This window comes from Cololabis saira, chromosome 1 (assembly GCF_033807715.1).
Source record: "Cololabis saira isolate AMF1-May2022 chromosome 1, fColSai1.1, whole genome shotgun sequence".
In the NCBI taxonomy this organism is placed as follows: domain Eukaryota; kingdom Metazoa; phylum Chordata; class Actinopteri; order Beloniformes; family Belonidae; genus Cololabis; species Cololabis saira.
The window spans coordinates 9,796,819-9,811,628 of record NC_084587.1 but is presented as its reverse complement, the minus strand read 5'-3'; the positions used below and the strand labels follow the sequence as shown (position 1 = coordinate 9,811,628).

Genomic DNA, 14,810 nt, shown 5'->3' with positions numbered 1-14,810 from the left:
GATGTTACATATTTGTTCAACTTTAAACCTGTTTTAGTTGTAAGATGTGATTTCATTAGTAAATATTGTTGTGGTGGTTGGAATGTGATTATGATGTGAATAACTTAACAAGTAAACCTATCATCATTTCAGTGAATTTTATCGCTGCCATTCAAATAAAAACACATCTGGAAACATCATCACTCTGACTGTGGTGCTTCAAACCAACAAATGTACAAAGTACGAACTTCTGGGCTGTTCCGTAGTTTAACGATGCATCGTACGATGTTAGTTGAATGCAAACTTCTGTGGTACGAGAAACACACCCATGACCTGTTCGCTGAAAGGCGTATTTTCATACTCAGGTGGCCTAAAGCATTGATACGGTAGTCACTTCAGGCACACACGCAGTTTTTCCTTTTTTTCTGTAACTGTAGTGTCTTTAAAAAAATAAGACAAAGACAGCTCTTGTGTGAAATTGAAAACTGGAACTGAACAGATAATCTGCTTCATGCTTATATATCCCTTCTTGCAGCAAAAAAAAAAAAAAAAAAAAAAAAAGGCAAGCTTGGAACAATTTATGATACAGGACCAATAATTAATTTGGGAAGCTTAATAAATCTGAGCCTATGAAATCAGGAGGTCTTTTTTTTTTTTTAAAACGTACCCGCTGGAATGTCCAAGGTAGGCACCACTAGCCGTTTTAGATCCCAGCCTTCCGGGGCGTGAGAAACGTTCACACCACACCTGACCTGCAACACAAAAACCCCTGACTCATTCCATCACATGATATGCTGAATATGTTTAACATGCACATAAACTGCTGACGGGCCCAGAACGGCAATATGGTATTAGGAATGTACAACATGTATGTGCAGTAATAAACGGATAATTTCATCAGTATGAACAGAGTACATGTCACATTGGAACAGGGGGTTGTGGAGTTCAATGACATCTGTGTTATATACTTTATACTATTCCTAAATATGTAAAATTACAGAGCTGATATTCGTTCTATCGGCTGTCACAATTACCTAAAAGTCATAATCAAGTGTTTGCAATCTTCTGACACAAGTCATTCATATTATCACCACATTCATCTTTATTAAAGCGTCAAAAATGAGCTTTTATGTTAAAATATGTTTTGTTTTTTTATGGGCTATTCTACTTTTAAGAAGTGTCCTGTAGGTTTCACAATCTGCTGTCCCCACAACTGACAAAAATCATCCAAAATAACTTTTGACTCCCATCCCCGTCAATTCTACAACAACTAATGTACAACTTTGTGGCACCGTGTCACAAATTAACAATGATGAAGCTATTTTAGAGAGCTACAGAGGACAACGTGATGGAGGCGACAAAGAGACTCAGGAAAGTAATGATGGAAGAGAAGAAGAGAGAGCAACAGAACAAGTCAGGAACAAAAGTACATAATGTACAACAAAAGTACATAATGTACAGTGTGGTAAAGGTGACTTAACCTCCATGCCTGTAGAGATATGCTCCTAGATAAATATGTCCTTTATACTACTGTAAAAGGTACGGTTAACTATTTTTTGAGTTTATCTAACCCAAAAGACACTTTTGTCACATTTAGCACATTTCTTTAACCTTCATACACACCAATGGCTCCATAAAAGACTCCATAAAAGTGGAGACTAACAATGGAGACAGCCTGCCCTCCAAAGCATGATTGTTCCAGCCAATCAGTACAGATAGGACTAATCCAATCACATATCAAAATCAGGGGCCTATATTGATGTAATTCACTGTTCAGACATCAGAATGACAAAACCGATAACGAGCGTTCTTTTCAAATTCAAACCTATACGTTTTTACTGTTGAAATAGCCCACATTTAAATATTATTTTCAGATGAAACATTGTTTTTAACTAATTGGAAGGCTTAGATAATGTAGATGATCAGTTTTTTTTATCTAGTTATTGCACTTGTATTGCAAATATTAAAAACAAAAACAACCCCACTTTAATATCTGCATCAGTGTTGGTTATTGGGTTTGTGCTCTTGCACTTTTTTTTTGTCATTGTTGTTTATGTTTTGTTCAAATATCAAATGTCACAGCATCCAGAAATCGCTTACTCTACCTTTAATTTATGTGCATTATCAGGGGAAGGCTGAACGAAACTCACCAAAATATTAATAAGTGAACATTTCTGTATTGTTTTGAAAGAATTAATACAGTTTGACAGAGTTGATACCCTTTAGTCCCATAACTGCCTCATCCAAATTTTGATTAAAACACCTAGAAGGCTGATAGACATCTTTATATTTTGCATTTATTACTAATAAATGGCTAATATTTATTATGCTTAGGTGAATCTTTGACAGAAAGCTTGCAGTATGACAGCGCTAATCAGAAGGATCAATAACAATTATTTTCATTTACTAAAATGTTGTTATTGTGACAACACAATCTAATTTCACAAAAAAATTGAATTTTGTTAAATAATGGCTGTCACAGAATACATCGGTCTGACAAACAGTCCAAATAAACAGAGTATTATCCTCACAATTGATACGTTTTGTTTAAGATGTTCATAATGTCAATGAGTATTAAATTACAGCATCAATTACTATTATTTTCATCTAAGGTGAGTGTTGTAATTGTGACAACACAATCTACTGTCACAAAAAACATTCAATTTGTTAAAAAATGGCCGTCACGGAATACATCGGTCTGACAAACAGTCCAAATAAACAGAGTATTATCCTCACAATTTAATTTAGCGATGTTTAAAATGTCCATGTGTATTAAATTACAGCATCAATTATTATTTTCATCTACTAAAATGTTGTAATTGTGACAACACAATCAACTGTCACAAAAACATTTAATTTGATAAAAAATGGCTGTCACATAATACTGTACATCGGTCTGACAAACGGTCCAAATAAACAGAGTATTATCCTCACAATTTTGTTTAGCGATTAAAATGTCAATGCGTATTACATTGCAGCATCAATTACTATTATTTTCATCTAAGGTGAGTGTTGTAATTGTGACAACACATTCTAGTGTCACAAAAACATTTAATTTGATAAAAAATAGCTGTCACATAATATATTGGTCTGACAAACAGTCCAAATATACTCAAATAAACAGAATATTACCCTCACAACTGATAGATTGTATTTAAATATGTTTAAAAAGCCAATGATTATCACCACCATGTGGATCACCTAGTAGCTCAATGACCCCTGACTGACAAGGCTGTGCCAAAAGATGTGACTTGCAGGAAGGTCACAATGGCTATAATAGTTACAGATAACATCACAGCGCAGGTTGATACCCTAATACTTGTACGAGTAATCAGACCAGCTCTCATTCAGGATGCTGATCTACAGTCTCACATTCCAAAGCAGAGTTAGCCAATATGAACTCAGGGGAACATTTATGTTAAAGAAAACAAGGGCAAGAACCAACGCTAAACAACGATGCATCTCAGTGACAAGAGTTAATCTGCGGAACAGCTTAAATACAGAAATGAAAATATGTAGCACGTTATTACAATTCAAAAGCACCTATAAATACAAAATGAATAATAAATATAAAACAAAGGGATAATACACATAGGCATGTACCTATGGACATGTGTATCTATATATGCGTATGTATATATATATATATATATATATATATATATATATATATATATATATATATATATAAATATATATATATATATATATATATATATATCGGTCAATTGTACAAGTTATTTTACAAAACAAAATGAAAAAGTAAAATAAACATTGCTTTTGCCGAAAAGGTGTAGGCTGAAGCCGTAGCTTATACACTTTTTCTCTTGTGATCAGCTTAAAACAGCTGTACTGTTTCTATGCATACTTTATGCATAGTTTATATATGTATGCGTGTGTATGTATGTATGTATATCTGTAGGTAATAATGTGCATGTACTATTGTATTATTGTATTATTGCTTATACAAATACTGTATGGAATGATATTTATTAATGACATTGCATTAGTTTATAAAAGCTAATATTTTTTTGTGAAAAGGGTAGGCGTCATAAGCTTAGGCTTCACTCTACACCTTTTGGTCCTTGGTTTTTTAGCTAAAATTGTATAAAATTATATATATATATATATATATACACAGGACTGTCTCAGAAAATTAGAATATTGTGATAAAGTTCTTTATTTTCTGTAATGCAATTAAAAAAACAAAAATGTATTCATTACAGTTTAAGATTCCCAGAATATATATATATTTTTTGAGATAGGATTTTTGAGTTTTCTCAAGCTGTAAACCATGTTCAGCAATATTAAAATAATAAAAGGCTTGCAATATTTCAGTTGATTTGTAATGCATCCAGAATGTATGACATTTTTGCATTACAGAAAATAAAGGACTTTATCATAATATTCAAATTTTCTGAGACAGTCCTGTATATTAGATTAGATTAGATGCACATGTTAAGGTACAGGGCAACGGAATGCAGTTAGCATCTAACCGCAAGTGCTTGTGCAGTGAAATAAATACAATGTACAGCATATACACATATGTATGTACACAGTGCAGATTAATAAATACTGTTGTTATGAGGTGCATGTCAGACATGAATGAGTGATAATATTATTATAAACAGATTATAAACAGATGAGATGTGATTATATGATTTACAACATATATATATATATATATATATATATATATTTTTTTTTAATTATATTATATATTTTTTTTGTATAACACTGAATCACCGAATTACACCTGTACTTTGAGTTTGTGGGAATGGAAAGACCAATAAACTAAACTTAACTAAAACCCTGATGGTCAATAACAAGTGAAGCCTCATTAAACTGAGCTGCAAAGGGAAGAAAAACAAGCACAAAAACACTGTAACGACCCCCCACTCCCCTCTACTCCCTCACGGTGTTGTCAACTTTAACATTAGTCACATTTAAACACACCATCCATTTCCACAGGTGTTGTGATTGTAGTTGTTATACAACCTTTAAAAAAGAACAAGCAGTACACTTACACTTAGCTCCCAGGCTAACTAAGCTGGCTACCACCAAACTGCCCCTTTAACTCTCATTTAACTGCCCTGATTCCCCCTGATAGACACACCGGTGACAGGTACAAGGCTGTCCCGTCGTGAGGGGGTGAATGAATGAGGGGGTGAATGAATGAGGGGGTGAATAAACAGGAATATCCCTCTCTATCGTGGCGGAGCTGGCGCCGAGCCTGAAGCTGCTGTCACGCAACAACTGACATTGCTGAATAATCTCTCCAATATAACCCAGCTGGAGCTTGAAAACAACATTTTTAAAAAAGATATTTTAAAAAATAAAATAAAAACATACAACAAATACCAGTTTGGGGTCGAGAAACAGCCGAAACCGGCGACGGTGGGAACATTTTTCGCGGCAGATGCGCATGCAAGACAGATTCATGCTTCTGCGTTAAATCGACGGCGTAGGCTACGGCGTAAGGTACGCGGCGACGCGCACGGTACGGTGCGCGTCGCCGCGTACCCTACGCCGTAGGCTCTGCGTCGGTGTCGCCTTTTTTTTTTCTTCTTCTTTATTGAACACAATAAAACAACATAGAACAGTAATTAAACATCTTCTCTTAAGGATGATAGTATACTTATACTTGTGGAACTCATTAGACAACGACCTTAAATTAGCAAAATCAATAAAAGCATACAAGATATGATTCAAAGCAAAGGTAATTGACACATATATAGAAGCAGAATAAGCCAACAAAGAATAATGCACACATGCATGAGAAATGACAACCTAAATTGGTTTTGTCGGTTTCTTTTGCATCTTTTCACTTTCTGTTTTCAGAGCTATCATTATTATTATTATCATTATTATTACTATTACTATTATTACAGTTATTAGAATAGAATAGAATAGAATAGAATACAATAGAATAGAATAGAATAGAAGACTTTATTTATCTCCCAAAGGAGAAATTCAGTCGTGCAGCAGCCAAAACACACACACACACACTTTATATTTAAAATAGAAATAACCAATAAGTAGTTAAATAATAAAAAGAGCAATATCAAAAGTAGAAAAAGAGTATGTACAAGAGAGAAAAAAATAGTAAACACCAAAAAAATGGATAATATTTACAAAAAATTTACAAATATTTTCAAAAATACTTGAGGTATTTAAGGTATTTACTGGTTACTGCACTTTTTACAGTTTTTTTATTACAGCTATTATTATTATTTCTATTATTATTATTTTGTGTAACCTCATTATACTTCATTTGTTCTTTTTGTATATTCTATTATGTTCAAAGGTGGGCAAGATAAGCTTTATGCTTCAAGCCAAATAATCACAATGTTGACCAGGGGAAAACCTGTGGATGTTTGTTATCTTGTTTGTTGATATTTATACTTGTGATTGACCGAAATAAATATTAACAAACTAACTAACATAGTAGACATAATACGAGATGCTGTCAAAATATAGAGCTAGTACAAATAGCTAAAAAAGGTATGATGGAGTACGTTGGAGTTAAATTCTGGAATGATGCCAACATAAATTTAAAAACATATCATTCTTTGTGCAAACTATAAAAGTATCACAGTATTTAAAATCAGTAAATGCATTTTGTGTCTCTGTTGTTCCTGGATGACACAGGGCTAAAAGAATTGTGTAAAAAATGTGTGTTGTTTATAGTTCAAAGAGCTGCAGTGACCTCTATGTTGGTCAGAAAGATTCACATCTTAGCTTGAATGAATGCTTAAAAGATCCCCTTTTAAAATGATACCAAAGACAATATTGTGAAACATTGACAGATATCCTGTACATGAGTCTAAACCAGGATATGCATGTAAAATGTAATTTTCTGAAGGGGGGTGGGTGACTTCATGAGCTGATAACTATGATACAGCTGCCACTCAGGAAGGGTTATCATACCAAAATATCATTTACAGACATGGATCTTTTCAAAAATTAGAAGCAAGTTTTGTAATCTTGAGTGGTTACTGATATTTATAAATTGACTACACAGGTTTCTACAGCCTTTTAAACGCTGGTTGTGAAGGCGGAGCGGCGCGCGCAGCCTGGCCGCTGAATGTGGGTCACTGGGCCTTTTGCTCCGCGTTAAGCCTGAATTATGCTTCTGCGTTAAATCGACGGCGTAGCCTACGGCGTAGAGTACCGCGGAGACGCGCACGTTACGGTGCGCGTCGCCGCGTACCCTACGCCGTAGGTTCTGCGTTGGTGTAACGCGGAAGCATAAATCAGCCCTTCAGGCGGAAACGGTGCCGAGGCTTTCTGCAGCCCCGACCGACCGCGGCTTCCGCGACGACCGCGCACAAAAAGGGGAAAGGTGGGGAAAAAAAACAACAACAAAAAAACAACACATACCTTGAAGGAATGAGGGAAAGTCGACGGCAGCCTCCGTGTTTTGCTTACTTGAGCGCTGCATGGAGGCGGTGGGGGCCACCGGGAGGACTTCGGGCTGGGGAGGAAAAACAGGAGGCCGACTTCATATTACGACGTACAGTCATGCGCAATGGAGACAGTAGGGCGCACTATTTTGCAAGTACAGTAAAGTAAAGCTGCAGGACGGAGGGGAAACCTCTGCGTGAGCTTTGCAGGGGGAAATGACTCTCGCTCTCTCACTACTGAGAGAGAGCAACAACAGAGCTTCAATGCATGCTGGAAATAAAAAAGTTATGCAAAAAAGAGTTATTTTGCATGGCTTGACTTAACTAGGGTATATTTAGGACATAGTAGCCGCCCTACTCTACTGCCCTTGTTTTTAACAACTTGTGCTTTTTATTATTTTACATCTTTTCTTATCATTTAATTTCATTTATTTGGTATATTATGGTGTATGTATATATATATATATATATATATATATATATATATATATATATATATATATATATATATATATATATATATATATATATATATATATATATATAATTATTCATTCATTTCATTCATTGTCTTACCCGCTTTATCCCTTGCGGGGTCACGGGGGTCTGCTGGAGCCTATCCCAGCTCATTTTAGGTGAGAGGCAGGGGATACACCCTGGACAGGTCACCAGTCCATCACAGGGCCACATATAGACACACAAACCATGCTCACAACCACACTCACGCTCACACCTACGGGCAATTTTAGAGTCATCAATTAACCTAATAATAATATAATTATATTATGGTATATTATCCAATTATGATTATTAGGAGCATTCCAAACAAGAATCGTTCAAAAAACATGTTAAGTCATTTTTTAGATTGGAGAGTTAATAGTGTTATGTTATCATTTTGGGAACTGTGATTTATTCTTTTCTTTTTCTTCTTTTCTTCTCTTTTTAATTTCAATTGGATCTGTGTAAGTTTTGTAACTGGAATTGTATGTTACTGCAGGACGGAGGGGAAACCTCTGCGTGAGCTTTGCAGGGGGAAATGACTCAATGCTCTCTCACTACTGAGAGAGAGCAACAACAGAGCTTCAATGCATGCTGGAAATAAAAAAGTTATGCAAAAAAGAGTTATTTTGCATGGCTTGACTAGGGTATATTAACGACGGAGTATTAGGGCCAAACTAAGACAAAAAAAAAATAATTGGAAATTATGAGAATAAAGTCATAATATTATGAGAATAAAGTTGTAAAATTACGAAAATAAAGTCATTATGTTGCGAGAATAAAGTCGTAATATTATGAGAATAAAGTCGTAACATTACGAGAATAAAGTCGTGATATTGCGAGAATAAAGTCGTAATTTATGAGAATAAAGTCGTAATATTATGAGAATAAAGTCGTAATTTATGAGAATATAATTTATGAGAACTCTAACAGGAAGAGCATCTTCTCCCTCCCTGTGTTAAAATGAGGAATATTGAGCATCTTGTGAAGTTATTTATATATTTATAATATATTTAATATTACGACTTTATTCTCGTAATATTACGACTTTATTCTCAAAATATTACGACTTTATTCTCGTAATATTATGACTTTATTCTCGTAATTTTACGACTTTATTCTCATATTATTATAACTTTAGTCTCGTAATTTCCTTTTTTTTGTTTTAGTTTGTCCCTAATACTCCGTCGTATATATTCAAGATAAGATAAGATAAGATAATCCTTTATTTTCTCCCTCAGTGGGGAAACTTATTTTGTTGGCAGCAGTACAGTACACTTAGCACACACATGCAGGGGTAAAAAGACTAAAAAATACAAAATACAAAAAAAAATATATATAATATGTATAATTACAGAAATATGAGCAGTATATACAGTAGATTGAAAAGCAGGTAGACTATTTCATTTATTTGGTATTTAAGCCAATTAGGATTATTATGAGCATTCCAAACAATAAATCATTCAAAAAACATGTTAAGTCATTTTTTAGATTGGAGAGTTAATAGTGTTATGTTATAATTTTTGGAACTGTGATTTATTCTTTTCTTTTTCTTCTTTTCTTCTCTTTTTAATTGCAATTGGATCTGTGTATGTTTTGTAACTGGAATTGTATGTTACTGCAGGACGGAGGGGAAACCTCTGCGTGAGCTTTGCAGGGGGAAATGACTCTCTCAATGCTCTCTCACTACTGACTGAGAGAGAGCAAAAACAGAGCTTCAATGCATGCTAGAAATAAAAAAGTTATGCAAAAAAGAGTTATTTTGCATGGCTTGACTAGGGTATATTTAGGACATAGTAGCCTACTCTACTGCCCTTATTTTTAACAACTTGTGCTTTTTATTATTTGACCTCTTTTCTTATCCTTTTATTTCATTTATTTGGTATTTAAGCCAATTAGGATTATTAGGAGCATTCCAAACAAGAAATCATTCAAAAAACATGTTAAGTCATTTTTTAGATTGGAGAGTTAATAGTCTTATGTTATCATTTTGGGAACTGTGATTTCTTCTTTTCTTTTTCTTCTTTTCTTCTCTTTTTAATTGCAATTGGATCTGTGTATGTTTTGTAACTGGAATTGTATGTTATTGTGTATTGTTGTTTTTATTGTACTTTTTAAATAGGACCCCAGGAAGACTAGCGTTTGTGCGTCGGCTAATGGGGATCCTTAATAAACATAAACATAAACATTTAAGCGTACTGTTAAATTAAATACTTTCTGAAAACTGCGAATGAGATGTGTACCTGCGGTACTAACTCTACTGCCCTTAGTTTTCAGCAACTTGTGCTTTTTATTATTTTACCTTCTTTGCTCATAATTTGATTTCATTTTATTTGTTACTTACTGTCTAATTATGTCTTGCCGCTTTTAATGTTGATGTAAAGCACTTTGAATTACCTTGTGTGGAATTGTGCTATATAAATAAACTTGCCTTGCCTTGCTTAACATAATAAACAGATATTTCTGCGAATAGCATTTCCCAGTATAATAAAAGGGAGGGGTAAAATGCTGGGGGGGGGTGGGGTTACAGTGAGTGCAGTGTGAAACTGACATTGGACAGTCGCCAGGAGGAGCAAAGCAGGGGTTGGGATGGCCCTGCGTGATAGTGAGGGGTTTCCCCTTTTATTGACAACCAATCAGAGGCGCCACACGACATGACGCTGCTCCAACTGAAGAGGTTCCCCTAACTTCATAATTATAAAGATTGGACATTAGACACTGAGTGTGAATCCCAATGACGACTTAGATATTCAGTCCACACTTTCTCCAAGATAAATAGACAGATGGTTGCAGTGATAGGGTTGTGTACACAAGGTACATTATGTACAAAACACTATAAAAACGCCTATGAAAGACATTATGGGACTATGCAAGCATATACAAGAGGTAAGCTGTATACAAATATATATATATATATATATATATATATATATATATATATATATATATATATATATATATATATATATATATATATATATATATATATATATATATATATATATATATATATATATATGTATATTATAGATATATATATTAATTTAAAGATAATCATTGCCCAGCTAAGGGAAGTGACACATTTCACCAAGACTTTTCTTTAATACAATCTCCTGCCCTGGGCAAGCACAAAACAAGGAAAAAAATTGATGGTATGAGGTAGAAAATATCCACAAAGTCCACCTGAGCAAGGTTTGCAACATATTTTCACATATTTCATTGTAATTACTGAAAGACTTTCAGTAATTACAATATAATCATGTGAAAACCACTCACATTTTTGCGAAGTTGAAAAGGTTTATGTTGTTTTTTTATCTCATTGTGAAGATACAAAAACAAAAAGGACAGTGATTAATCAGCTTTGGGTACTTTTAATATGGCCATAAAAAAACCCATATGATCGACTTCTAGACAATAAATACATTATATGAAACCATAAAATGACTTGACAAGCACAAGACTGTACCGAGCTCTGAAACTTTAAACTCTTTTAAGGAAATGTCTCACGCATATGTTTTCCATATTAATTAGAGCGGGTCTATTTAGGTTGAACACCTTTTCAGAAATACCGAACACGCCCCCTGGTGTTCAGCTCGGGGAAGTACAGTTCTTTACAAATGGGTCGCCGTCAACTTGTTGCTGCTATGGCAACACTGATTGATTGTTATTACTATTATTAAAATCAAAATGCCATTAGGCCATTGGAATAAATCAGATTCTGAATGTATCACATGAGTGCACAGAAGCAAATGCAAACAAAATGTAAACAGCCAAGTTCATATTTCATATCAAGTTGAACACGTTTCAGCTGCAAAGTAATAAAATCAAACCTATCCAAATATCAAACTAGTTTTTGTTGGTGGAAGGATTTTAGCCACACTAATTCATAACAACATTGTGTTTGATATGACAAACATCAGAAACAGCATAGCAACACTGTGTACATCAACCATCTAACCTCTGAGTTGAGGGTCGTGGGTAATTAAGATTCGTTGCGGTTCCTCGACTGGCCGCTAGAGGCTCTGCCTCCAAAAGCAAGTCAATCTCAGTTGACTCCCAAGTTAAAATATCCAATTTTAGAGCAGAAATAAACACATTTTACAGCCTGGTTCAAAAGATCGTTTTGCTCTCAAACGTGGGGGGGATCATTTTTGTACCACACCAGAAGAATTTATATAAAGCAGCACATTTGATTGATATATGATATATGATTGACAATCGGCTCAGCCAATGTCCTGCAGCTTTCACCTCCTCATCCGTAATCATCATGTTACTGTACTTAACGAAGTAACCAGCACTTTGAACGAAAAATGGGCTTCGATCCAACCTGGGTAAAAATAGTACGGAAGAGTATTAGGGCCAGGCAAGAGAAAAAAAATGTAAGAGTGGAAGATTTTTTTTTTATCGTGCACTTCGAGAAAAAAGTCGAAATGTCGAGATTGTTGAAATACAATTTCGAGAAAAAAGTCGAAATTTCGCCTTTTTTCTCAACATTTCGACTTTTTTTCTCAACATTTCGACTTTTTTCTCAACATTTCGACTTTATTCACGAAATTTCGACTTTTTTCTCAACATTTCGACTTTATTCACGAAATTTTGACTTTTTTCTCAACATTTCGACTTTTTTCTCGAAATTATACTTCAACAATATTCTCGACATTTCAACTTTTTTCTCGACATTTAGACTTTTTTCTTAAAATTTCGACTTTTTTCTCAACATTTCGACTTTATTCAAGAAATTTTGACTTTTTTCTCAACATTTAGACTTTTCTAAACATTTCAACTTTTTTCTCAACATTTCGACTTTTTTCTTGAAGTGCATAATGAAAAAAAAATCTTCCTCCTCTAAAATATTATTTTTATTTTTCTCCTGCCTGTCCCTACTACTCTTCCGTAAAATAGAGCGCTTTATGAAAGTAGCGTAAACATTTTTGCAATCTTTACCTCAGTGGGTCCCTCTATGGGTGCGTAGTTGAAGTGTTGCTTTTACAACAATGTGATATATACCTTTGTTAAGTCTCTTACTCAGTAGATACGTTTGTTGGCATATGATGACATGGTGCTTTAAAGTGATTTAGAGTTGCTGCTAGGGATGACCAGGACTGGGAAGCCCACACGCACTAAATTATGCTTTTAAAAGTAATCAAAGAGAAAAAAAATACTCCCTTGTGCTGCTCAAAACTCTGAAAGGGTGCACATAACTTTTGCATAGTACTGCATATCAATTATGTGGTTATTTTTTTTAAGAATAAAAGAAGTTTCACAATCACATTTATGGAGATCATAATATCTCTCCCAAGGAAGTCAGAAACATCAAAGTCCATAGTCCAGCCCTCACAATTTCACAAATTACAATATTGCAGCTGTTGAAAAGTAAACAGCTGTAAACTGTAAAGACATTAAAGTGATCCATCAATGGAAAATGTAGTTACATTAAGTAACATATTATTATAATAAATGTAAATTGATGATAGAAAGAATCTCTCCTAGTAGAAAGGAAGTGAAATTAAGTGAAGACAGAGTTTTTAAAACTAAAAGGAAAAGTTATTTGATTTCTGTGCAGTATTTTTATCAGCTGTTTGTACGTCATCCACAGGGTTTTATGGACGTTCAGTGACTTGAGGAAGTGTATTTGAGGATGTTTTTCAAGTGAACGTTCCACAGCAGAACGGAGCTTAATGGTGTTAAACAGACCTGTAAATTGTCTGGTACATTAGCGGAGCGTCTCTGAGTGGGCTTGTCTATTTATTAGTGCAGCACTTGCTCACGCTGCCACGCAGTCTGCTACAATTTGTTGAAAAGAAAGCCACTTAAGTTGCCCCCAACCCACCACACACACACACACACACACACACACACACACACACACACACACACACACACACACACACACACACACACACACACACACACACACACACACACACACACACACACACACACACACAAAATCAATTACATTTTATGTCAAACTACAGCTATTTTGCAGTTGTCTCAGTGAAATTCACCGTGTCGTTGCTCTCCTTCCACCATATGACAGAAACCGCAAGGAAAACACTTCATTTCCACAAAATGATAAAAAAAAAAAAAAGTGGTACAAGATACTCCAATTCCCAAAAAGTTGAGCCACTGTGTAGGATATATAATCAAAAAAGAAACAAAACCAAATCCACAAAGTGAAATACTATTATATTATCTATTGCAGGTCTGACAGCTCAGCATGCAGACGTCTGCAAAGCCATACTTCTGTAATGATGCTGTATTGTCTTACCAAACGCAATGATGCCTTTCCTAGAAAAGATGTTGCTGAGATGGGAGCAGATGTTGTTTTAAAACCTGTATCCAGCTTTTGTTGTTTATGTTTTCAGTCCAAATGTGCTGCTCATCCCACCGACACTAGCAACCCCTGTCAGAGATCCAGGCTTCTGATAGGGAGATGACACAGGTTGCCATGGTTTCAAAAACAATTTAAAAATGTCATTTGACAACAGGACACTTTTCCGCTTGGAATCAGTTAATCTTAATGGGTTTTGGTCGGAGCGTTAACCTGTTCTCATGGATGGAAAACTGCATTATTAGACGGTGGTCTCTGAAAGTATTCCTGAGCTTATGCAGTTTTTTTCCCATCACAGAATCCTGCCTGCTTTGAATGCAGCGCTGACTGAGAGCTGAAAGATCAAAGGAATCTAATATTTATTCTAATATCTAATCTATTATTTATTCTGACATTTCTCCAGACTCTCTGAATGTGAATCTGGAGAAATGTGAATGATATCATGAATTGTAGATGATGAGACACTGAAGGTCTTCACGTTTTTTATGCTCAGTAACATTACTCTGAAAGTATTATTGGTGAAACTCTACACTCTCTCTAATATATATATATGTATATATATATATATATATATATATATATATATATATATA

At 34.6% G+C, this 14,810-nt stretch overlaps 1 protein-coding gene across 4 annotated transcripts in view; it reads right to left on the bottom strand.

Moving 5' to 3' along the window:
* clockb (clock circadian regulator b) overlaps window positions 1-7,502 on the bottom strand; it is a 57,913-nt gene extending 50,411 nt beyond the window's left edge. For all 4 annotated transcript variants that reach the window (XM_061735696.1, XM_061735786.1, XM_061735873.1 and 1 more), the window contains exons 1-2: window positions 7,363-7,502; window positions 647-731 (exon numbers count right to left, since the gene is read on the bottom strand). The gene's annotated coding sequence lies outside the window, so the exon portion shown is untranslated. The remainder of the gene's footprint in view (window positions 1-646; window positions 732-7,362) is intronic.
* Window positions 7,503-14,810: the final 7,308 nt, after the last annotated feature.